This window comes from Vombatus ursinus, unplaced genomic scaffold, assembly GCF_900497805.2.
Source record: "Vombatus ursinus unplaced genomic scaffold, bare-nosed wombat genome assembly UNPS02014821.1, whole genome shotgun sequence".
NCBI classification, from domain to species: domain Eukaryota; kingdom Metazoa; phylum Chordata; class Mammalia; order Diprotodontia; family Vombatidae; genus Vombatus; species Vombatus ursinus.
In genome coordinates this window covers 44,704,783-44,730,042 of record NW_020954599.1, presented here as the reverse complement: position 1 = coordinate 44,730,042, position 25,260 = coordinate 44,704,783, and the positions used below count along the sequence as shown (strand labels likewise).

The 25,260-nt window shown below is 38.8% G+C and overlaps 1 long non-coding RNA gene across 2 annotated transcripts in view; it reads right to left on the bottom strand.

The window, feature by feature from the left end:
* Positions 1-7,599: 7,599 nt before the first annotated feature.
* The window catches only part of LOC114024573, a 47,585-nt gene continuing 29,924 nt past the window's right edge, over positions 7,600-25,260 (bottom strand). The window contains exon 3 of one of the 2 annotated variants that reach the window (XR_003566916.1): positions 7,600-7,733. This is a non-coding gene — a long non-coding RNA (uncharacterized LOC114024573). Of the gene's footprint in view, positions 7,734-23,926; positions 24,021-25,260 lie in introns of those variants that run through there. The other variant, XR_003566917.1, reaches the window with a different exon arrangement.

Here is a 25,260-nt window from a genome sequence, read left to right as displayed (position 1 = left end):
TTTGCCTCAGTTTCTTCATCTGTAAAATCGGAATAATAATAATAGCACCTACCTTGTTGTGAGGATCAAATGAGATAATAATTGTAAAGCACTTAGCACAGTGTGTAGCACATAGTAGGCAATATATAAATGTTAGTTATTATTATTATTATTCATCCAAGTGAATAAGATATGATAGCATTGATTATTTCAGATCAGAACACAATTGATTTGAATGTCATATACCTTGATAAATCCAGAAGATAATGTTCGCTGACCATGTCTGGCCATGGTCCCAAAGGTTGGAGCCCTAATGAGTACTTGCCTGGGAATCAATTAGGTGACTTTTAGGCAGGCCTATCATCCTTCTTGAGCCTTAGTTTCAAAGGACTCTTCCAGCTTTTTATTTCAATAATTCCATGATGAATTTCACATTGTAGAAGTCTGTGGGGAGCTCCGTGAGAAATGATTTATTTGGACCCCTACTTTATTCCAATCAGTATTAATCACTTTAACATGATTCCATTGGGATAATGATTATAAGTTCTGTGTTTTGGCCCCAGAGTTGTGATCTACAGACTGTAAGTTCATTTGCTTAATCATAGGAAGCTAACTAGAGGACCTCCACCCTAGTTTTTCCTTGTCAAGGCAACCAAGTCTAGTGCGATAGAGGTGACTCAACTACATGGAAAGTCCTCCTTGTGCCTCCAGACCACTGTCTCTTGTCCAACATGAGCAGATGACCTTCTCATGACCATCTTTTGACCCCTTAGTCAGTGAAGATACCCCATGTTTCACCCAACCTGAGACCTACCCACCTCCCATTGAAATACTATTTTTTGGTTTGATGCATCATTTTTGGCCCTCAAGAGCAAAGTCTATCGACCAAAAAGATTCTATATTTTACCGTGCCTCTTTTGTGTATTTGTATATCAAACTCTATAAAAACAAGGTCCTAGAAGAAGGGGGTGTCTCAGACCATGAGGAAGGTCTGGGGTCCACTTCATTAGAGGGAACCATGGACCATCTAATAAAGTGCCAAAGGCTCAGAGTTCTGCTTCAGTGTTTTTTCTTGAAAATTGGGCAATTATAATCCCTACAACTCAGAGTAGGGTTTTAGGATATGCTCAAATAAGGATCTGCCCAAGCCCATATATAGGAAGTGTAAAATCAGATTCTTTTGTTAGGTTTCTTACTAAAATGTACAAATACAAGTTGGACGGTTTCCACTTAGAATTCATTGTCCCTCCAGAGATCATTTGAGACAGAGAATTTTGTCTGGTTGTTGTTTAACATTATTCCATGTGTTTTAGTGACTTTAGGGAAAACATTCTTATAGATTTAAGTCAGCTAGTCCAGTCCTCCTAATTTTACAGATAAGAAACTTGAGTAAAAAGTTTGCTCAAGTCACCCAGGTAGCAGAGCCAGGATCCCCTGGTTCCAAATTCAGCACACTTTCCCCAGGAGCACACTGACTCTCTGATGTTACTTTGAATCAGATAGTTCTGGAGCCAGTTAATCAGTCATAAACATTTATTAAGTACCTATTATGTGCCAGGATCTGTGCTAAGTGGTGGTAATACAAAGAAGGACAAAAGACAGCCCCTGCTGTCAAAGAGTTCACAGTCTAATGGGGATACAACATGCAAATAACTATGTACAAACAAGCCACATACAAGATAAATTGGAAAGATTTACCAAAAGACCTAGAGTCAAGCCCTATCTGCACTATTTATGTGACTTTGGGCAAGTTGCTTAATTTCCATTGGCCTCAGTTTCCTTATTTGTAAAATGAGATGGTTAGATGAGGTGGCCTTTCAAGTCCCTTCCAGGTTTAAATCTATGATCCATTTCTCTGGCTACTTGAATTGTTTGTTTTTCTTTTTTGGGGGGAGGGTGTATTTAATTTTAATTTCCATAGCAAATTTAACAGGCAGGGAATCACATATAATCTAATTAAAATCATATATTCTTTCATGTGGCAGAACTCAGACCTTATATAGGCAACTGTTTTTAATAGTTTTCTGGTGGTTTGCTTTTTTCTTAGCTTGTTTGAAGGGTTTTTTTTTCCTTTTAATAATTAAGTTGCATTAGTAAATGTCTTACTCTTTTATTCTAGGAACAATTTAGGGTTGAAATCTTTTTGCTTCATTTGTTGCTACTTGAAAGGATATCTTCACAGCAATTAAATATGTAAGAGGAAATGGACAAATTAAACATACTGATATTTCTAAATATTCTCTAAAGAACAGTTAGATCATTTTTACAGAGTATAAATACATGCCTCTTTCTTCTTCTTTTATTTTTTTTTGTTGTTGTTTGTTTGTTTGTTTTTTAGGCAATTGGGGTTAAGTGACTTGCCCAGGGTCACACAGCTATTAAGTGTCAAGTGTTTGGTCTGAGGCCAGATTTGAACTCAGGTCCTCCTGACTTCAGGGTCGGTGCTCTATCACTGAGCCACCTAGCTGCCCCCCCCTTCTTCTTTATGTCTGTTGGTGACTGCTATTGACAATTCACCTTTTTCTTCATTTAAAAGGTTAGGGATTAGGTACCACCCATTATGTTAAAGGCAACCATAAATGATATTATAGAAGTACCCTGAAAGCTAATTTTCTAGAAAATTAGATCCTAGATCTAATGTAGGATCCTAGATATAGAGCTAAAGGGAATCTCAGAGGACCCTCTAGTCTCATTTTACAGATTAGAAAACTGAGGCTCAAGAAAAAAAGGAACCAACTATTTATTAAGCACCTTCAATGAGCCAGGCACTGTGCTAAGTGTTTTCTAATTGTTATCTCATTTGATCTTCACAACAACCCCCATTTTATAGAAGAGGAAACTGAGGCAAAGGTTAACTGTCTTGCCCAGATTCACATAGCTAGTAAATGTCTGAGGTTGATTTGAATTCAGATCTTCTGGACTCCAGGCCCAATGCTCTGTCTATAATGGTACCTCTCAGAGGTATTATTACCTCAATAGCTGTCTCTCTGCCCCAATGTCACACAGGTAGCATTAGAGGCAGAATTTGAAATAAGATCCTCTAACGCCATAATGGAAGAATTGTATAAATCAAATACAAAGAGACTCTTTCTAGCCAACTTTGAAGTTGGAAATATTAAGAAAACATTAATAAGTGAAACTGTAGATAGCTAGGGCTGTCAGAATACCTAACTTTAAATTATTTATTAATCTGAAGAAAATGTTCTCTTTCTAGCAGTTAATTTTTCAATTCAATCTAGTATAGCACCTTCTCTGGACTCACTTTCCCATTGACAATTTGGGGTCCCCAGAAGGCAATGACTGCTACTAGTCTCAGATTCTGGGAGTAACCTTGAGGATTGCTGAATTCTAGTATTGTGGGCCATAAGCCCCTACTGGTATGTTTCTCAATGATTATCAGTCAGACTTAATTAGCTTTTAGAAAGGATATTTATAAAGCAAGTAAAGCAAGGACAGTTGTAATAGAAATGGTACACATACACCCCAAACCCTGAGGCATACTCGCCTCTTGCAAACTCAAAGCCCTTAAGAAAAGTAGGCTTAGGGGCAGCTAGGTGGCAAAGTGGATAGAGAACTGGCCCTGAAGTCAGGAGGACCTGAGTTCAAATCCGGCCTCAGACCAAACATTTGACACTTACTAGCTGTGTGACCAAGTCACTTAACCCCAGTTGCCTAAAAGAAAGAAAAAAAGAAAAGTAGGCTCAAACTTAGAGTAAAATGGAAGTCCAGCAAACATGCAGAGAACACATGTGGAAAAGAGGTAAATAGCAGCTTCTGGTTACTGGAGACTTTTTCATCCTTGGTAGAGTCTTCATGAAGTTCCCCTTAGGCATAGTTCTCTTCTGGAATCAGAGAGTCAGTGCCCTTGGAGAATCTATAGCTCTGTCCCAAAGGGTTATACTCTCTGAAACTGCCTTTCCTCAGTTTGCGTGTCTCACCTCCCGATGCAGATGCTGCCATCAAGTACCATTGATGGAAATATCCTGACCTTCATAGTTTAAAAGTTTGTTTCCTGTTTAATGGGGCAGGGGGAGAGAAAAAGAAACTTCCATCTCATGAGATTATTACCACTAGAGTGTAACACTACTCAAATGACTGGCTCTGAACTCCCTTGCTTTTTTTTTTATTTAGACAATTATGTCTAATTCATTTAACTAAACACAAGATATTTTTCATGGCATGTAATCTATTGTTATCCAGTGACCAAAGCACTTGCTATATCTTTAGGTTAAGAACTTGTCGCCACCTTGTTTACACTTTTGGTCAATTGAATCAGTTAACTGAGTGGAAAATCTCCATTTTCTTTGATTAACTGGTATGGAGGTAGATTCCCACTCTTACACAAGTATTTTTTGAGCACCTCCTTCTGTGCCCAGCACAGTATTAACATGATTTGATGCAGTTTCACAAACACTGTGTCAGATATCTGCAAAATAGAGTGCTATGTTCTGAGGGCACAAAGACGAAAAATAATAGAATCTCTGCCTTCCAACAACTTACAATCTAATAGAAGGGATATGACATGTATACAGATAAGTATGATACAAGGTAGACTGTAAGAAGGATCCAGAAAGGATTTAGAAACATTGTGCTAGGAAAATGCAGGAAGTGATCACTTTCAACTTCGGAGAACAGAAGAGTATGAAGGGTATGACATTTTAGTTGTGCCTTAATGGACGGAGTTGGGGAAGTAAGAAATATATTCCAGGCATGGAACCAGTCAACTCTGAGGCACTGAAGCAGGAAACAGAGGAACCAGATCCTTTAAGCAGTTTGTCAGGAACACAGACTGCATGAAATCAGGCTAGAAAAGATAAACAGGAGCCCAAATGTAGAGTATAAAGGACAGGCAAGCAAGGCAATTGTAATGGGTAAGAGAAGTTCAGAAGAGAAAAATTGGGGCTGAGCACGACCATCTGTGAGTTATCCTCATGGAGACAATACTTAAAGCCTTGGGAAGGGGTAAATTCTTAGAGAGTAAATCTAGCCAAAGAAGATGGCTGAACATGGAGCCTTGGGAAACATTCAGATTTACAACCTGAGGGAGGCAGTTAGTGGTTACTTACTATCCTAAAATAATTCATTACTCTATTCTAAAGTGGTGCCCAAGGTCAGCATCCAGATCCCAGAAAGCACTTCAGAGAATGCTATGGTTTTCCCTGCTCAGATTCCAGGAGTATGCCACTGTTATTTGGCGTCAAATTACTTATATTCCATTTTCTTGTTTGCTGGGTAAATAAGCCAAGGGGAAAAAAAATGATCAGAGGGGAAAAGATGTCTGTAAGGGAAAAAATAAAACCAAGAAGGGTATGGTTAGAAAACATTCTCCCAATGTCAGTTACTTTTGGCAATAGTTATGCAATTGATTCACCAAATTTTTTTTAATGTCCTTAATGAGCAACATTTAAACAAAATCATCTTTATGTGAATGGGGTAAAAGCAGGGCTTCTGTGCAAATGGATTTCTGACATATCTTTTGCTGAGTCCCACAATCCTCGGACACAAACCAGAACTTCTTGCCTCAGTTTCAAATGACTGAAAAATGAACATTTGATCTCAGGAAAAGTGGAAAATGGTGAGGAGAGGAAAATGTTAGTAGCAGTCAACTTTTAGCGAAATAGAATAAATGAATAAGACTACGTAAAATTGAGTGCGTTTCTTCTCCCTTTTTGAAGGCTAGGGTTCAACTTAGAACTATCCTGTTCCTAATGTGATGATGAAGCTCAGCCCAAGGTAGCAAAGTGGTAGGTTAAGCCCACCCCCAACTATTGAGAAATAAATTGTATAAATATGTTTAGATGATTGGAGAGTGGCCCCAAAATAGCATTAATTTTTAGGAAAGAATTAATGCTTCTCCGCCAGTCTCACACATAAACACACAATTAGGCAGAGAGAGGATTGTGTCTATGACTGTAAAATAACAATTCTTCTCTCTATTACTATTGATGCAAGTGTAGAGCAGTAGATAGCAGCTTGGACTTGGGGGAAGGAAGATCTGGGTTCAAATGGTATTTTAGGCATGTGTTAGCTATGTGATTGCCAATTCTCTGAGCCTCAGTTTCCTCATCTGCAAAATTCAGGTAATGATCTTAGTAACACTTAACTAGCAGCATTGTTGGGGCATCAGTCAGCCAGTGAATAAACATTTATTAAACATCTACTACATGCCAGGCACTATGCTAAATACAAGGGATATAAAGAAAAACAGAAAATAGCCTCTGCCCTGAGGAAGTTCACAATCAAATGGGGAAGACAATACATAAAAAAGCTGAAAAGGGGTTGGGGGGGGAAGAGGCAGTGGGAAAGAGAGTGACAAAGTCCTGCAGAAGTCATGTAGTGTCTGCCTAGGTCTCTCAGAGAATCTGGGAGGAGCTTTCACCTTCTATGGGCTGCAATCAGAGGGAGAGAGGGGCCCCACAGGTAGGGGGCACTGAGGAAGTATGTGTTTTAGAACTGGTGTTTCTGGAAACAATGGTGAAGTCCACATCAATTGAGATAATGTGTATGAGGCAGTTTGAAAATCTTAAGTCTCTATAACAGTATGTGTCTGCTATTATCACCGTGCCATCAGAGAAAAGGGCACTAAATTTAAAGTCAGGAAGATCCTGGTTTAAATTTTGTGTCAGATAATTATTAGCCATGAAATCCCTGGGCAAGTCATTTAACCTCTCTGTGCCTCAGTTTACTCACTTGTAAAACAAGAGAGTTTAACTCAATGGCCTCCAAGGTCTCTTTCAGCTCTAAATCTATGATACTATGATTCTAGTAGGTGGCACAGTGGATAGAGTTACTGGGCCGGGAATCACAAGACTCATCTTCCTGAATTCAAATCTTCTTCAGACTAACTGTGTGACCATGGGCAAGTCACTTAACCCTGTTTACTTCAGTTTCCTTACCAGTAAAATGAGCTGGAGAAGGAAATAGCAAACGACTCTAGTATCGTTGCCAAGAAAACCCCAAATGGGGCCATAAACTGGACACAACTCAACAACACAATTTTGTTCTATGTGTAACAGTATATAGTCAAGTTTTTGTTACATTTATAGAAGATCAATCAGTGATGATATACAAGATTGAAATTAAAATTCTTGGGGAGCAGTCAAGACAGGCATGAAAAGCAAACATTCAGAGCAATTTATGTATCATTTCAGACTAGACGTGATGACTGTGAGTCTGCCTCTTTTTGTATCCCCAGTGCTAAGCACAGTACCTGGCACATAGCAGCTGCTTAATCAATGTTAATTGACTGACTGATTTTTTTTTTAAATATTAGGAAATAAGAAACTGAACTTTCTGGGTAGGGTTTATTTAAAACATGTTATAAGAGTGTCGTGCATAAAAACAGAAGCCTACTTGGATTGTTTTGATTTCCAGTGTGTGAGAGAATACCCAGACCTCCCACTGTCTAGAAAATCTCTCATGTTGCAGAGGTGAGATGATGTGGCAGGTTGGCACATGCCAGCCCTTTTGCTTGTGGTGAGCTGAGCTTATTTTAACACCCAGAGAAGGTGATGTGGCAATGAATTTCATTTCTATACTGTGGTTCTTACAACATTTTCCCAGGGGACAAAATGACATTTTTACAAATCACCAATCTCTGCATGCAATCAAATCCGGCTTTAGGCAATTGGACATGAGTGCTGAGTTTTGTTTCCTTCTGGACAGGGGTTGGTCTCTGAGGCTCTTCCAACTCTTAAAGTCTTTGATTCTGTGATTCCATGCTCAGATCATGGAGTAGAAGAGCTGAAATTTATCTGAAAAGAAATAGAAAGCATTTGAGATGGAAAGGAACTTAAAATTAGTCTGTGCCTCTCATTTTACAGATGAGGAAACCGAGACTCAGAGAGGTGATGCAATTTGCCCAAGGTGATGAAAAAGAGACAAAAGTATCAGCAAGAGAAACTTGCTGATACTTTTCATAGGGAAAAGGAACCTGATCTTGGAGTCAAAACCCTTGAGTTCAAGTACTGGCACAACATTATACATACATATGTATATACATACACACATATATACACATATGTATGCATATATGTATATTCGTATCCTATATATTTGTATTTGTATCCTACATGTGTATGCATCATATATATATATATACACGTACATATACCCACATACATCACACACATACACACACACACACACACACACATATAGGTGTGTGGGATGTTCAGGAGGTCTAGAACCTCTGGTGTAAGGGTTTGCAGAGCCCTTTTCATCCACCTTTGTCCACCTGTCACCCAACTCTCACCTATGGCTCCAAGAAGCTATAGCATGCACAGCTGTCACACACAGGTAAACTTTCTCAGCAGACATGCTAAACCAGGTTGAAAGTAACCAATGTGCCTCAAAACTGTTGGTGAGTTACAAGGATGTCTATCCCAGTACATAAAGACTTCCCCCAACAGAATGGATGGATAAGAACAATTTGTTTCCACAGCCATGAAGGCAGCTGAAGCAGTCACTGTGGAGTACTTAGAACTTGGTGAGACATTGAAAACACCAAGGTCATCAACTTAATTCCGGGCCATTGACAGTCATCCAGACTTTTGTCTTGTCACTGGACTTCAATGACTTTGGAAGAGACAGTGAGGCTGACTACTTTTTTCGAGTCTGCCTCACTTAAATCCAGTTCCCATAAGTCAACCCATGAGTCAAGGCATCACTCATGATGTCATTGGTCCTCTTCAAAAAATGAAGGACAAACAAGCAAGTGACAAATATATATATACACATATACATATATACCCAAACACATATATACACACATGTAGAATATATAACACAACTATATATATAATCACAACTATATGTATATAATGCAAATATATGTGTATATATACACACATATGTATATATGCACAACATATATATGTGTATATATGTATATATATAAAATATACACAACACAGCACACACATAATATTAAAGTGCTTAGCACAGTGTCTGGTACACAATAGGCACTATATAGATGCTTATTCCCTTCTTTCCCTTGAACAACAAAATCAGAGGTTGATTCAATGTTAAAACCACACAGAATGAACATTTCATGTGTTCAGCAAATAGTCTCATTCCTATCCCTTCTTTCTGGGCATACTCACTTCAATGCCATAAGCATTTGTTGCACATCTATGCTGCTCCTAACACCAGCTTCTAGAGGGAGATGGGAGAGAAAAGTGGTTCCCATTTAAGTGAGAGTCTTTGGAGGGAACCAGGACGTATGAATGTGAAGCAATTAGAAAGGCAAAGTGCAGCATCCCAAGAATCAGGGCTGCATGTATTCAACACTTGTAAAAACAGCCCCATTCATCCTGGCTATCCTTGTTGATCTTCTGATTCTCAGCCCTAACATATCTCTTGCTTCCAGACTCCCATCTCCAGCTGCCTATTGGACATCTCCAACTGGTGTTCTGAAGACATCTCAAACTCAATATGTCCTAACTAAATTCATTATCTTTCCACCAAAATTCTTCCCTCTCCCTAAGTTCCCTATTGCTGTGGCACCATCATCCCCTCAGCCACTCACACTTGGAACATACTTAACTGTGTGTTTTGATTGGCTGTGCCCCATGTCTGGAATTCTCTACTTCCTCATTTCCATTTCTTGACTTCTCTGACTAAAATTCCCAGGAAAAAAACCCTACCTTTTACAAGAAGTTTTTCCTGATTCCCCTTAAGGCTAGTGCTTTCCCTCTAAGATTAGCTTGTCTATACATTATTTATACATAAAATACATATACATACATACAAGAAAATGATACCTTTAAAAAATACATAGAATAGTTGTTTGCATGTTGTCTCCCCCATTAGACTATGAGCTAATTGAGGACAGACTGTTTTTTGGGGGGGTGGGGGGTGGGGTGGGGTGTTTGTTCGTTTGTTTATTTTTTGACTTTCTTTATTAGCATAGTGTCAGGCATATATGTTGTTGTTGTTGTTGTTCGGTCATGCCTGACTCTTTGTGACCCCTTTTGGGGTTTTCTTGGCAAAGATATTGGAGAGGTTTGCCATTTCCTTCACCAGCTCATTTTACAGATGAAGAAACTGGGGCAAACAGGATTAAATGACTTGCCCAGTGTCACACAGCTAGTAAGTGTCTAAAGTTGGATTTGAAGTCAGGTCTTCCTGGCTCCAGGCCTAGCATTCTATCCACTGTGCCACCAGTAGGTGCTTAATAAATGCTTGTTGACTTGACTCTTTATAACAAATTTTATTGATATCTTCTATTTTTAAATTGAGTGATTTCCTTTTATTAATACTCCATGCCCCTCTCCCAGGGAGCCATTCCTTATAACAAATAATTATTTATGATAGAGGAAAAAAAATCAGCAAAATTAATCAATACATTGAAAAAGTGTGACAGATGGAATGAAGATGGCAGATCAGAGGCAGCAACTGAGCTGAATTCTTTCCCTTCCAAACAACTTTAAAATAATTCCTCGAATCAGATTTTTGAGCGGTAGAGCCAACAAAATGTCAAGGTGAGACATTTTTCTGGCATAAGAAAACTTAGGAAGCAGCAAAAGACATCTTTGACCCTGGGGTGGAGACCTGTCTGGAACCCAAACATACAACAGCTGCAGTAGCAGCTTCAAGAGCTTAATCCAGAGATGGTAAGGGACTGGTCAGAAAGAGATTACAGGTGACCCTTTGCTGGCACTGGGTACAGCTGGTGCTGATTGACAACTCTGTTGTCTATGCACAGCTCTGACTCACAGTTTCTGGGTGGAGAGGAGTGCTGATGGTTGGTCACAAGGGACCAGAGGCCCTGGTCTCAGGCAAAGAGGAACACTAGCACATGTGGCTGCAAGGGACCAGGGGCCCTTCCTGGGTGAAGAGCAGAGCACAAACCAGGAGAGCAGTGACCAGACCTCTCCCTGGACCACACCACCTTGGAAGCACCAAAAACTTACAGACCCCCAGAACTAGCTCTGAGAACAGCAACACAAAAAAGCCTGGACAATGCTTCCTCACCCCTATGTGAGCAGAGCCCAATTGTAACATAAGTTCAAAGTCCAGAAATAGGCTAGAAAATGAACAAACAACAAAAAAAGAACTTGATCATAAAAAAGCTACCATAGGGGCAGGGAAGAGCAACACTTAAACTCAGAAGAACGTAACCATGTAAAAACAGCTACAAAGAAAAATGCTAATTGAAACCAAGCCCAACAGGAATTCCTAGACAAGTCCAACAAAGAGATGAGTGTAGAGAAAAAATTTGGAAAAGAAATGAGCGATTTAAGAGAATTATGAAAAGAAAATTAATAGCTTGGTAAAAAAGGCACAAAGAAATACTGAAGAAAATGATACCTTTAAAAAAAGAAAAAAAAGCAAAACAGAATTGGCCTAATAGTAAAAGAGGCACAAAAATTCACTCTGGGTAGTTTTCCTTTATCATTTCTTGAAATGTGATGCCTAGGCTCTTTTTTTTTGTTTAATCATGGCTTTCAAGTGGTCCAATAATTCTTAAATTATCTCTCCTTGATCTATTTCCCAGGCCAGTTGTTTTTCCAATGAAACATTTCCCATTTTCTTCCTCCTCTTCTTCTTCTTCTTTTTTAGTCTTTTGACTCTTTTATTATTTCTTGATGTCTGATGGGGTCAGTAGCTTCCATTTAACCACTTCTAATTTTTTTTTTTTTTAGGCAATTGGGGTTATGTGACTTGCCCAGGGTCACACAGCTAGTAAGTGTCAAATGTTTGGTCTAAGGCTGGATTTGAACTCAGGTCCTTCTGACTTCAGGGCCAGTGCTCTATCCACTGTGCCACCTAGCTGTCCCTACCACTTCTAATTTTTAAGGAATTATTTTCTTCAGTGAGGTTTTATACATCTGTTACCATTTGACCAATTCTAATTTTAAGGAGTTATTTTCTTCAGTATTTTTGTGCCTCTTTTACCCAGCTGTTAGTTCTCTTTTCATAATTTTCTTGTATTGCTCACATTTCTTTTCCCAATTTTTCCTCTACTGCTATTTTATTTTAAAATTATTTTTTATTCTTTTTTTTAAATCTCTTTCTTTAGCTCTTCTATGAATTCTCATTGGACTCATGTTCAATCTACATTTTTCTTTAAGGCTTTGCTTGTAGATGTTTTTAAATCATTATCTTCTTCTGAGTTTGTGTCTTGAGCTTCCCCGTCACCACAGAAGATTTTTTTATGGTCAGGTACTTTTTTGTGCTTTTTTTCCAGCCTATTTCTTGACTTTAGACTTGTTAGAGTTGGGTTCTGCTCACTTTTGAGGAGGATGACTGGCCTGAGATTGTCTTATATGTCTTTCTGTTGCTTTCACAGCTCTGTCTGGGGTTCTGTAGGTTTTCAGTACTTCCAAGTAGTATGATCTAGGGAGAGATCTGGTCACTGCCCTCCTGGACTGTGCTCTTGGTCCTTATCCCATTCCCTCCCAACAGCAACTACTTCTCTCTCTGCCCTGGAACTGGGACCAAGAACTGAGTAATGGGTGATGTGGCTGCCAGATGGTGCCTATTCCTCCCTGATACAGAGGTCTCCTGCAATCTTTTCATGACAAGATATTCAGTCCCCTTAGTATCCCTGGGCACTGGGCTACTGATGTCACAATCCACAGTCAGTGCCATTTCCACAACACCATACTCCCAAGTAGGCCCCACCCCAGTGTCCTCTCTGTTGTCTTTCTAAGTTGCAGTTGGCTGGAAAAATGACTCACTGCGATTTTTTTCTTCACTTTCTCATTCAAAATTCAGTTTGGCACATGTTTTAAATTGTTACAGAGCGGGTGTTCTAGGAGAGTTTGGCAAAAATACTAGCTTCACTTGGACATCTTGGCTCTGCCATTTGGACTACCATGCTACCCTGGAAGGATTCCTTCCTGAAAGAGGAATAATTTCAGGCTATAAAAAAATTACTCAGTGTTTAATGTAACCCCTTAGGAAAAAAAAAAAAAAAGATGTTTTCTAAATTTTCCAAGAAAGAACAATCCAGAGACAAGATCCCAGCATATGGGATAGGAGGACCTGGGTTCAAAACCTATCTTTGTTACATTCAACCTCTGTGACCTTGGGTATAATACTTTGCCTTTCTGGGCCTCCTCATCTGTGAAATGTAGAAATTTGAGTAGATGATCCCTCAGGAAAGTGGATGGTACAATTGAAGAAACATGAGTTCTACAGTAAAGACTATAGTAAAGACCACATCTCATATTTACTATTTGTGGGACTGTTGGCAAATAACTTAACCTCTCTGGGCCTCAGTTTCATCATCTGCAAAATGAGGGGTTGGTGTAGATAGCTTCCAAGGTCTCTTATAGCTCTAAATAGCTCTAAAGATCCTATGAGTTGAGAGGGTCAACACTAACGTCCTAACCTGCTGTCTTATCATGGCATTCAGGGGACTTTGTATCTGCAAAGAGCCAATGGCCCATAAGCTTTCACAATCAAGAAAGGTTTCAATGTGACATCTAAAAATAGCTTATGTGAGGGGCAGCTAGGTGGCACAGTGGATAGAGCACCAGCCCTGAAGTCAGGAGAACCTGAGTTCAAATCTGACCTCAGACCGAACACTTGACACTTACTGTGTGACCCTGGGCAAGTCACTTAACCCTAATTGCCTAAAAATTTTTTTTAAAATAGCTTATGTGACTATTGTATGAAGACTAGCTAAATTTAGAGATGTTCATTACATAATGAACTGTTGTTGTTATTATTCAGTCATATGGAACTCTTTGTGACTCCATGCACCATACGACTGTCCATGAGGTTTTCTTGGCAAAGATACTGGAATGGTTTGACATTTCCTTCTTCATTGGATTAAGGAAAATAGTTAAGTGACTTGCCCAAAGACACACAGCTAGTGAGTGCCAGAGGCCAGATTTGAACTCAAGTCTTCCTCACTCCAGGCAGAGTGCTCTATCCACTGAGCCACCTACCTGCCTCAGATGAAGAACCACCAGGTGTTAAAGGGTGTTTTTGGCCATGTTGATTCACTAAGACTATCTACCAATGTATGGAGGAAAAGTAATTCAGGAGGAGAGATTAGCATAGGGCACCCCTGTGGGGGAGGTTTATGTCATCTTGAGAGGCAACATGGTAGAGTGGATAGAATGCTAGACTTGGAGTCAACAAGGCCAGGGTTTAAATCTTGGCTTTGATACTTACTAAGTACATGACCGTGGCCAAATCATTTAATGTCTCTAAGCCTGTAAAGTAAGAATGAAAATAGCAATGTACATTCCTAACAGAATTGTTGTGAGGATTGCCTATAGCTGTACTTTACAAAAATCTATCAGAGAAAAAACACATTAAAAACAAGAATGCAGGGGCAGCTGGGGGGTGCAGTGAATAGAGCTCCAGCCTTGTAGTCAGGAGGACCTGAGTTCAAATCCGGCCTCAGGCATGACACTTAGTAGCCATGTGACCCTGAGCAAGTCACGCGAACCTGATTGCCTCACCAAAAAGCAAAAAAAAAAAAAAAAAAAAAAAAATGCATCTGGACTAGAGGAAGGTAATAATGATCTTGCCCTAAGGATTTAGTCCTTGTGATTTCTCTGATTCATTTGTTTGGAAAATCTCTAGCATCTGGGGGGATCCTGAGAAAACCATGGTGGGTTTAAGTCCCACAGCTCTGTGGACTATCTTTGGCAGAGCCCCCCTGAATTGGTTTGGGGGCACAGAAGCTCCATAATGAAAATAAGCAAAGACTTACAAAGAATTTCCAACCTAAGTTAGACATCTGATAGAAATCCTACCCCTGGTGAACAAGAACTTAAAGGGAAAAAAATAGGTAAGTCTAAAGGCACTGGTTAGGGACTAGGGCCTAGTCAGTGCTAACAGACTAGAAGGCATTGTTATGTGTTCCAAAGGGTTTGGTATCTGGCTTGGAGTGGGGGTGAGAGGAAGAGGAATCTTCTTCTGGCATCTCCTAATTTACCCAAGGATATGAGAACAGAAACATCCTCCTTGTGGGAAGAAAATTCACTAAGTGTCTTCTCCCCATCTCAGAATTAGGGTTATGACAGCTTTGCTTTCCTAAAAGAGCCGAGGTCTAAGTATGGGGCTTTAAGGTAAAAATTAGAAGAGAGATTTCACTTTTCCCCTTATGAGGAAGACTAATCTTCAGCCGAGAACTCAAGCTGAAACCAGAATCTGGAAGTCAAAAGAAACTCTATAGTTTCGTGCCCAGTAGAGGTGTACCTGGCAGTAACCATCAGTGACCACAGGACCAGCAGAATACTGTCAAGGAGTGTCCAACTGGACCAACAGATAGAAATTCCTGACAGAGACTATACATACATATACATATGTATGTGTGTTCATGTGTATATAAATACATATGTATGTATGTATGTAGAAGTCTAAACATCTGAAAGACTCTATATGCCTAGCAGAAATTTCATGGCATATGAGGTCTAGACAGAATAAGTCCAACATGATAACATTACCATAAGACATCAGCAGCCCTATAGCAATTTGGGCATGAGTTGCCCCTCTTTTCATGTGCCCTAACCACTTATGTCCCCAATATATGTGCCCCTCCATGAGTGTACCTTGACTGTACATGTTTCTTAGCTATACCCATTCTTCCCACTGATGGTGTGTATACTTGTAGAAAGGTGCCCAGGTTTATGAGGGAAACGTCTTCTTGTTACTTCTAATGCTATCCTATTTCACTGAATTCCTTTGCTTTGAACTAATTGTGTCCTCTCTAAGTTAGAAGTGTCAAAATCAAATAGAAAATGATCCCTGAAACTGCATGTTAATTTAGAAAACTACAAATTAATGTTATCCATGTTGTATTTTATTTTTATTTATTTTGTTAAACATTTCCCAATTACAATTTAATCTAGTTCATTAAATAATGAGCTCCTTGAGGGCAGGGACTATCTTTTGCCCTCTTTGTATCACCATCATTTAGCATGGTGCCTCAAATAGTAGGCACCTAATAAATGTGTATTGACTGACTGGTTGGTTCACATTCAAGAGTTTTGCAGGCAACGTGCAAGTTTGGCACTTCTGCTCGAAGTGACTAAAAACATTGTTGGGACTCTTGAACTGTGAATTTGAGTGATGCAGTCCAACAGAGTGCCTTTAAATTAGAGTATGAATGAAGGAAAAAGCATCTATTAAGTGCTTATTACGGACAATGACTTGTGCTAAGTGCTAGGGTTACAAATAGAAAAATAAGACAACCTCTGCCCTCAAAGAATTCACATTCTAATGGGGGTGGTGCGGAGAGAAATGAACAATTCATTTAAGAGATTTAAGTCAAATGAAAAGTCTCAATGGTCGTCGTTAGGATGTGGCAAAGCAGATGGTAATGCCTCTCCCTTAGTATCATTCCCTTGATAAAAACCACATCCTTGAACCATTTAATAACGTTAAGGACTTTGATGACTTTTTTGGTAGTTTTTGCTGCTGAGTAGACAGGGGCTGAAGCACCTGCAAAGGCAATTGTCAGATTTTATTTCCACATGGCTTCATCCCCTGCCGGGTCAATTGCTACAAGGAGAAGACTAGGTATAAGGACTATTGTTGCATGGGGAGATGGGTTGTTATTGGTTTTTTCTTGGGGGGGGGGTGCTCGGAGTTCTACTCTTCCAAAGCTCTTCTGCTTACCCCCAAAAAGGCATCATTTAATGGTGAGATGTCAGGTTCCTTATTCATGGGAATTGCTACCCTGAATGGTTCAGGGTACTTTCAGGGACATTACTGGCAGCAGGCCAGGTGGTATGAGAGGTGCTGAACTTCTAGGTGCTTTTAGGCACAGAGAGCTGGTTGTCTCCACTGGAAATTTGGGAGTAGCTTTGTCTGGAGGAGCTATAATGTGAGCTGAAGTGCTACAAGCAATATATTAATGTCAGTTACTATTATAAGTATTAAAATTGAGTTGAGATGATGTATGTCCTGATTTCATATATGCTACCATATACCATAGCCATGACTTTCATAATAGATTTGAAATTAAAACTAAAAATCTCCATAGCTAATATATCCTCTTCCCTGTCATTATCTTTTCTGATTCATTAAAAGTATATGCAATAATAATTTTTGTGTATTTTCTACTTTTTCAGATGGACACTTTTCTTTTTTATATCATATGAGTTGTAACCATTTTACATGCCAGTTTTTTAAAACTCTAAACCAAGATTTGTTTGTAAGGGGAAGGGGGTGGAGAAGGAAGGGAACAAGCATTTATGAGGTACCTACTATGTGCTGTGCACTATGTTAAACACTTTACGATCCTTACAACAACCATGGGAAATAAATGCTATTATAATCCCCATTTTACAGATGAGGAAACTGAGCCTGAGAGAAGTTAAGTGATGTCATCAAATCTCTGTTTGCCTCGCTTTCTTCATCTGCAAAATGGGGATTATAATAGCATTTATTTCCCATGGTTGTTGTAAGGATCAAATGAGATAATGTATGTAAAGTGCTTTCCAAGTCTTAAAGAACTATACAAATGTTAGTTATCATCATGTATGATCAAAAATATAATATTAAATTGATAAGAATATTTTTAAAAGGTACAAAACATGTGTAAGGGCCAGAAGGAAGAGAGATTGCTTCTTGTTGGGCAATCAGAGAAGGCTTCATGGAAGAGACAACACTGGCTACTGTTGGACTGGGATAGTGAAGTAGTCTAGGCGTAAGGTAAACATTTCGGAACTTGAATGTATGTGTTTGCAAAGAGAAGACATGATTTTCACTTTTGAACTCAAAGCCATTTAAAATTTTACTCCTCACAAGTACAAAGTAGGCAACTTTTTGGATGGCAAAATTATCAATTATAGCTAGCAGAAGTGAGGAAGACCAGAGATCACATCCCTCCTCAGACACTTACTGACTATATGACCCTGGGCAAGTCACTTAACCTTTATCTGTGTCAGTTCCCTCATCTGTAAAATGAAGCTAACAATAGCACTTACCTCCCAATGTTTTTGTGAGGATCAAGCGAAATATTTGTAAAGCACTTTATATACGTAAAACTCTGTATGCTGTCTGTTGTCATTCTCTTGTTTCAGTTACATCCAACTCTTTGTGACCCTATGTAGGGTTTCCTTAGCAAAGAAAATTTCCTTCTCTAGTTCATTTTACAGATGAGGAAACTGAGGCAAACAGGGTTAAGTGACTTGCCCAGGGTCACAGAGCTAGTAAGTGTCTGAAGCTAGATTTGAACTCAGGAAGATGAGTCTTCCTGACTCCAGTCTCAGCACTCTATCTACTGCACTACCTAGCTGCCCCATAAAACTCTGTAAAAATGGTAGCTGTTGTTGTTGTTGTTGTTGTTATTCTGTATATGAACTTCTCATCTCACCTTCAGGTCTGGACACTAATAGATAGCCCACAGGTTAATGTAGTATAAATGTTTTTGTGGTTAAGTGATTGTCCCATATACTACTATTTAGGTATGCCAGGATACGTTTGGAAACTAAAGGAAGTATTAACTGAGAATAGAATCAGTACAAAAATGAACAGTACATACGAGCTGGAACACCGTGCATCTATCAGCAACTGTAAACTTGCTGCAACTCTAGTCCCTAGAAATCTCCTGAGACATAGAATCAGTCTGGACCCTGTGATTCTAAGAAATGTTACAGTTCAATCCCTCCATTGAAATAGTACCTAATAAAATAGTTCCCAAAGCATATTCAAGTCATAATTTCAGGACTGGTTATCAGGAACAGGTTATCAGGTTATCAGGAACTGGTTATCAGGAACAGACTCATATCTAGGAGAATTCTGAACCTGGGACTTACAACAAGCATGGGAGAATGAAATTTGGAATCCAATACAAAAACAGAACTCAGGATGGTGGCTGCTTCCCCTGCTCTCTGTTATCTGGTTGCTGGCAGGAATCTCAGACCACCAATTCTGCCCTCAGCTATCCAATCATGACCCCATACAGGATTTTCTTAGCAAAGATGTTTGCCATTTCCTTCTCAGCTCATTTTACAAATGAGGAAACTGAGTCAAACAGTGTTAGATGACTTGCACAGGGTCACACAGCTAAGAAGTGTCTGAGTCCACGTTTGAACTCCAGTCTTCTGATTCCAGGCCCAATGCTCTATCCACTGCGCCACCTAGCAGCCTTAGTCATTCTCTGTTATTATCATTACTGGGATAGCACCTACCTCAAACAGTTGCTATGAGATTCAAATAAATAAATATATATATATATATATATATATATACATAAGAATACATATAAGTAAGAATATATATAAATAATAATATATATATAATATACACTCACACATATACATATATATGTATACACACATACACACACACTCACACACACACACACAAAGAGAAAGCCAGAGAGAGAGAGAGAGAGAGAGAGAGAGAGAGAGAGAGAGAGAGAGAGAGAGAGAGAGAGAGAATTATACAGACCTTAAAGGGCTATAGAAATTCATCATCATCGTCACCACCACCATCAACCTCTTTTACTTGTAATATTCAATCAGTTGCTGAATATTTTTGGCTTTAGAGTCATTCTAAATCAATAGTATCTCTTGTTCCTGCCCCTTCTCCACCCACATACCTCCCACTGTGGTTCAGGAACTAACTCCAAAGGTCCTTTGGAGTCAAAGGACCCAAGTTCAAACCCTGCCTCTTCCAACTACCTATGTGACCCTGGGTAAGTCACATAAACTCCTTGAGCCTCAGTTTCTTCATCTGCAATATGGAGGAATTGAACTGGATGACATCTAAGTCCCTTCCATCCCTAAATTTATGACCCTATCATCCTTCTAATTGATTCTAAAGCAATACAACTGAAGCACAGTAGGTTTAATTGTGTTTACTTCACTCTCTCAGTTGTTCCTAGAATAAACTAAAATCTCTCTTGTTTAACATTTACAATCCTGGGCATTCCCTCACTCAAAGTGAGAACCTGAAAATACCTTAGCTTAAAAGGGCCAGGGTCTCCCATTGCATCCTGGGCCACCTCCAGTCATCCTGATGAATATCTGGTTACTGGACCCAGATAGTTCTGGAGGAGAAAGTGAGGCTGGTGACCTTGCACAGCCCTCCCTCACTCAAAGCAAAGTCAATTGCAAGTCATGTCATCATCTCCTGATGTCACGGTCTTCTTCAAGAACAAAGGACAAAACACAACAAGGGTGAATGAACTCAGCAGCCAGATCTAGCAAGAACCACTATTGTTCTTTTATTATTTTCTTTCCTCAACCTAGCATGCCAAACTCCTTCCTTTCTTTCTTCCTCCCTTTCTCTCTTTCCTTTGTCTTTTTCTTCTTCTTTCCCTTTCTTTCTCCTCTTTCCCTTTCTTTCTTTTTTCTTCCCTCCCTTCCTTCCTTCTTTCTTTCTTCTTTTCTTCCTTCCTTTCTTTCTCCCCTTCCTTTATGTCTTTCTCTTCTTCCTTTTCTTTCTTTTTCTTCTTCCCTCCTCTCCTTTCCTCCATCCTTCCATCCATTCATCTTTTCATTTTTCTTCTTTCTTTCTTTCTTTCTTAGGCTACTCATGGGCCTGATCCCAATACTTACTGGCAAAGAAGGTTTAACCTTCTTCATTTTTCCTGGGCTAATTCACCCCTCCCTAAGCAGCCAAGTGGCCCACTGCTCCAGAGGGCTAACCATATTTTTGTCAAACTTTAATACCTGATCTACTCTACTGCAGCTCAAACTCAAGAACTCAGGCAATACACTAGCTTCAGCCTCCCAGAGAAGCAGAGATTACAAGTGTGTGCTATGATAGCCAGCTCATTTTCCTGTCCTCAGCTGTACCTCTCCCTACTTCTTGTCACCAACCTCAGCCAAATTCCCACCAATCCTCACAGCAAGGTCAAAAGGGAGGAGAACAGAGTGAGAGAGGTGCTTCATCTACTTATGTGGTTGTACATCACCAAATATAGACACAATGTCTTTAATAATTGCCTATCCCCTACTAAAGTGAACATTCCTTGACCTGTCATTCAAAACCCTCCATAACCTGGCCTCAACCTACCATTCCAAGGTTAGTTTATACTACTCCCTTTCTTTTTTTTTTCTTTTGGTGACACAGTCAAGGTTAAGTGACTTGCCCAGGGCCATACAGCTAGTAAGTGTCAAGTATCTGAGGCTGGATTTAAACTCAGGTCCTCCTGACTCCAAGGCCTGAGCTCTATCCACTGTGCCACCTAGCTGCCCTTACTACTCCCTTTCACATACCCTACAGTGCAGCCAGACTGAGCTATTCACCATTCCTCAAAAGAACCTACTTTTTCTCTCCTCTGCCTTAGTGACACTGTTTCCTCTCCTTGAAATATGTCCCTTCTTCAGACTCTGACAATCTTCAACATTACTTCCTCCAAGAAGTTTTTTCTGATTCCCCATCTAGAAGCAATATTTCCTCCTCTGGTGCTCATAATACTTATTTTGTGACTTTCTAATGTTTTCATCTACTTCATATTATATATGTATTTCGTTTCTATATCTTATCTTTTCTGAAAATTCTAATTTCCTTTAGGGAAGGGGCAACATCCTATTCCCACAGAGCCTTGCACATCAATGTTCTTGTTAAATACAATGGAATTTCTTATCAAACTTCCTCTTGAGTGTTAGGTCCAGGGGTAAAGTCCCATTGGGCGTTAGCATCATCTGTGTTCTCTAATAGGATCTAGTGACATCATTTAATCAGCTAGATATGTTTGTATATGTCCTCAAGTATAATGGCATAAACCTTGGCTGGTAAACCAGGCTAACCTCGCACATGATAAGAATTTGCTGCTTGGTCAGGCATTCATGGAATCATAAGGAGAAAGTACAGAGAACTCTAGAATAAAAGATGTTTAGCAAAGGTCTAAAACTCCTGGATTACAGACCAGGAGCAAGGGAAAAAGGAAAAAAGATTTCCTTCCCATCCTTCTTCCTAATGCTCTGCTTTAAAAGAAAAGGAAAAAAAAAGCCAGAGTTGTGGAGTTCCAGTATCCTTAGGACCCTATACCTTGGAGACAAGATCCTCTATGTCCTAAATCAGAACAGCTGCGTTTTGGAGTCCCCTGTGGGTTGGGTGCTGGAGTATTCACAGAAGTGTGAACTAACCTCCGCCACCTCTGGTTCTCTCCTTTCCTTATCTGGATCATCAGCCTTTGGCCAGAGTTTAGTCCCAATTTTAATACATTTGTCATATATACACACTCTGACAAAGCCTAACTTGCTACTGGGTTTTGTACACAGTTCATCATTCATTATATATTACTGTCCTTGAGTCAGTGAAATTTTGTTCATTAAAAAAAAATTTTCTTCATTAAAAAAAGTTTACTCAAAAATGTTGCATTAGGCATTCATATACTTAGATCTCACATGTATAACTATCACTTTATATTTTCTCCTAAGAATTATTTTCTTTTCAAACATTTTAGTCAATACTCATTTTAAAAACACTGAAAACTTGAGAGTTTTATTTAATGTAGCATAACTTCAGTGCTTTTTAACTTTGCCCTATATATTATATGTCTAATGATTATCTTTAAAAGTACCAGAATAGCATATACAGATGTTTTTCTTCCTTGTTCCTTTGAAAGTAATGCAAGTGGTTTCACTGTCTATATACACACACATGTATATTTATGTTATACAAAAAGAGAGTTCCTTTGCAGTTGTATTTGTGTATGTTTGAGCAACAAAAACCATTTATAATAGGAAATAGAGGGCCATGCACCAACATTTTTAGCATTAAAATATTCCCCCACCCAAGTGATACCAGAGAATGTTGCTTATATAGGAACGACAAATGACAAGATACACTGAAGCTTACAGAATGAAAGTCTCAACTTCAGCCATGTCAACAAAAACATGTTTCTCTTCAAATTTAATTTCCATGAGAAACTATGCTAAATTAAAACCTTCCAGTGGAGCTTCTTTCCATTTTTTGCATTTTTACTACCTAGAGATCAAACAGTTTGACACAGCAAAAATTCTAGTGAGTTAGGAAGAAATGCTGATTGGTTTGTTGGCTGGTGGCCGGGGGAATGTTATGACCGGGTAATTATGTGTTCTGGACAGATGCATTAACCAGGCTTGAGGCTGGAGCCACTGGATATTATTTTAGTCATAAGGCTAGAGGAACTGAATCATTTTCAAAGCCCTGGCTGGCTGACATTGCCGTACTGATCCCGGTTCCAATGACTCTTTGGCAGCAACTTCCAATGCTGCACTTATGACATGGTAAACAAAAACTACATTAAAGGTTTGCTTTTTAATCATAAAGGAGTTCAACATTTCCACTGAGGTCTCTTGCTATTCATCAAGCCACATTGAAGGCTATTGAGGATTTTCACAGGCCTGTCTGCTGATGGAAGAGCTGTAGCAATCTAACAGACCAGCAGACTCAGTTTTTAACAGCCAAAAGAGAAAAAAAAAAGAAAGAAAAAAGTATAAGACAGGATCAGAATTACAAATGACAAAGGCTGATCTATTCTAGTTGTTATGCCTAACTCCAGAACAGACTCAATAGCCAAACTGTCTGCCTTATTTCATGAAATAGTCATCAATTATTTTTTTTAAATCTCCAAAAAAAACCAAAAACCAAAAAACAAAAACCCAAAACAAAAAACCAACAACCAAACCCTGATCAGGAAAAATATGTGAGACAATAACAAAGCAATTAGAATGCTGATTTACAACTTACTTATTAGAGAAAAATACAATAAATGCACTAATAGCCCATATACTTGTTTGACTAAAATTCAGCCTTATGTTTATGTTTCAGATTCAGAAGTCTTTGTTTCACTATAGTGAGCTTATTTTCAGGCTAATAACAATATAAGTAAGAAATCCTGTCTTAAAGTTCCTTTTTTTTTTTAATTCTTCAAGGTTATTTAGAAACTTCTCATATTGAGTTCAGAAGTACAAGTTCTTTAACTTTCTTTTTAAAAAAATTCTTATGTTACATCATGATAATTTACTTTGAACATTTAGTGTAACTAATGGCATTTGAAGTAAAATAGGCTGGCGTCCACATGGGGTTTATTGCTTGTGGAGATGGCAGAGTTAGGACTTAATCCTTCCCTCAGGTACATTAGTCCACGATCACATCCTTGGCTTCTCTTGCATTTTTAGTATCTGATGATTGCAAGATGTAAAATGATTCATGAATGAGCATTATTTGAAGACATGATCCAGAATCCAATTTGTTTAGGGAAAAAAAGAAGAAAAAGGAATATTAATCATTTGGTGCAGTTTCATAATCTTGTTGCAGTATATTCTTTTTGGGGGGGGCAGGTTTCCTTTTCTATCTCACAGACGGTATTCATCAGGAATAAATCAGGAGCTACTTTCACTGAAGGAGTTAACTCCACTTTAATTGCACATGAATTCTCAGAAATAAGTTCCTGGGAGTAATTATTGATAAGGTTATTGCATGAACTATGACTGAGTTAAACTTGCAAATCTCTGCTGAATTATTGCATCTCTAACCTCCAAGATGATTATAATACCATATCTGTAATGACTAATGAAATACATAGGTATCATTAATAAAGGTGCCATGGTCACTCAATCATGAACTCAGTTTTGCATTGTGGTATTTAGTGTGGCAAATTTATTCATGAAAACCATTGGTGTATTTGTTCGTTTGTTTTAATGACTAGACTAAAAAATTTCCTGTACTTGGAGAATATCAGAAGTCTGAAACTGCTTGCTAATTGCAATATGCAGCATATGGTTTGTTTGTTTTCTTTAAGCATAAAGCTTGCCTTCTAAATCTAGATACCATTCCAAATATAGGAGACAGACTTGCAAGAGAATTTTCTGTAAGACCCAGAAGGAATTTGCTAAGCAGTAATCTTAATGTGTACATTGGACCCCAGGAATGAATCAGATAACAAGAGAAGAGAAAGAAAAAGCTGAATGGGAATGGCCATTATTTTGAAATGTGGAAATGAAAGTGGGACTGGGGAAAATAAGACTTCCTTAAATCTGAATTATATTATGATTTTTAAATACATCTACTTTCTAAACTGAGATACCAGTTGATATTAATAAAGCAAATAAAGGAGTTTTGTGAAAAAGTTAAATTCCAAATGGGCCTGGGTGATATATCATAAACAGAGATCCCTTAGAGTATGAGAATGAACATAGCACCTCAAAGACAGCACACACTGGAGGAACCCTTAATTCTCAAGTCCCAGTTATGAGAGCTTTGATGATTTTATTTGGAATTCACCTGCATATTGGATTATGTACCCAATATTTTACACATGGGGAAATTATTTCAGACTCAATACAAATATGAAATAAGCTCAAATTATATAATATGGTGCAATGCAAAGACTGATGGCTTTGGAATCTGAGGTTTTGGATA